Source organism: Rhagoletis pomonella, unplaced genomic scaffold (genome assembly GCF_013731165.1).
Source record: "Rhagoletis pomonella isolate Grant_MI unplaced genomic scaffold, Rhpom_1.0 Rhpom_scaffold_00005, whole genome shotgun sequence".
NCBI lineage: Eukaryota > Metazoa > Arthropoda > Insecta > Diptera > Tephritidae > Rhagoletis > Rhagoletis pomonella.
Window position 1 is genome coordinate 21,712,593 of NW_023458559.1, and position 1,723 is coordinate 21,714,315.

Consider the following 1,723-nt stretch of genomic DNA (forward strand, 5'->3'; position numbering starts at 1 on the left):
AGTATATTTGGGAAATCCCTCAAGGTTTCGAGGATAATCGTAACAATACGGTTCTCTCTCTGTCAGAAGTTACCAGTTTTAGTCCGATAATTTTTGCTGGTAAATTCTGGTAAATGTGTCAAACGATCAGCTGTAGTGTGTTTGGTAACCAAATTGTAAACAAAACAAAAGTGCACTCTGCTAATTCATGTTGAAAAGTATTTAATTACGTGTTTAAGTGGATTCTAATGAATTTGAAAGTATTTTTGGTTATTATCACACATGTAAGCTGAGTGTGTTTGCATACAAAATAAGAAAAAATTTACAACCAAAATTTGGAGGTTATGTTGAAGTTGACAGAAGTTACCATTTTTTTACTAGAAAGTGATCCCGTACTTTTCAATGTTACTCTCTCGCTCTGAGCGAATTTTTATTTTTTGACAGTTTTACTAGTCCGACTCCGAGGAATACGGGATTGCACCTAAACTCAAAACAAAATTTGACAGCTGCCGTTGCTGCACATCGCTCCTGGCGGCCGGATAAAGCACTAAATTTTAGGCTAAGCAATTTTTAGCGACAGGGTGGACAGAATCGCGATCTTCGGAGTTCCCCGAAAATTCGGATAAAATTTTAGTTAAGCGTTTTAGCAGATCTTAGCATTTTAGCGATAGCGAATGTTGGAATCCGGGTGCTGGACAAAATAATAGTACTACAATATTTTTAGCAGTTTTGACTATTTTTTTGTTTGTTTATAGGGAATTTACATCATAAAACTTTCACAGGCGATTAGTTGAACCAAAAGTTGAACGAAAGTATGGAGCCGACCAACTTCATTGGCGCGTATTCATAGTCCAGCAACTAAGTCGAAACTAACAAAGTTGCAACTTAAATTTAAGTACCAACTTAAAATTTACCTTTATTCATAGTCGCATTTCAGACTTCTACTAGGTAGTTTCGACTTAGTTTACGATATAGCAAAATGAGTGTGAAAATGTATCGATTTTTCTTTACGATATTTCGGAAAAATTACATTTTTATTAAATAATGTCAAGTTTGATCATCCGTTTATTTAATTTTTATTTTCATTTTCATGATTATGCAAAAGAATAAGGTATCATTTTCTTGTTAATTGTGTGAAAAAGCCATAACAACCGCAGTGATGTGAAGTCGATGTTTATCGAAAGCATGCTGTGAAACATACAAATAGTAGATATCTAAATGTTATGCACAAATTTACTTTAAAAGAACTAGCGTGAAACTGACTTATTATTTGAGAATTTATCTAAATTATTCCAATTATAAATTTGTGATTTAGTTTTATTCGAATTGTAATACGCATTTAATTTCATCTTCCGAATAAAATGGATCAATTTTTGTAAATTTTAATTGGAGATTATTCAATATTATCAAAATCACCCTCTACCAACTTAATTTTTACATATTTCGTCTGTTTGCCCTTAATTTGATAAAATACTTCTTCCTAGTTACGACTTAGTTGCAACTGCAGCCGAAACTAAATTTTAAGTTGGTACTTAGCCAGAAAAGTCGAAACTAAGGCGACTATGAATAGCTTTAGTTGTGACTTAGAATAGTTTCGACTTAGTTGAGTACTAAATATGACTATGAATATGCGCCATTGTAAGCGATTAGTTGAAAGGCTGTTTACACCAGGCGATTGTTGCTTTCAACTAAAAATCGCCTGAAAAATCGCCTCATGTAAATTCTCTATTAGTGTCTACTAAAA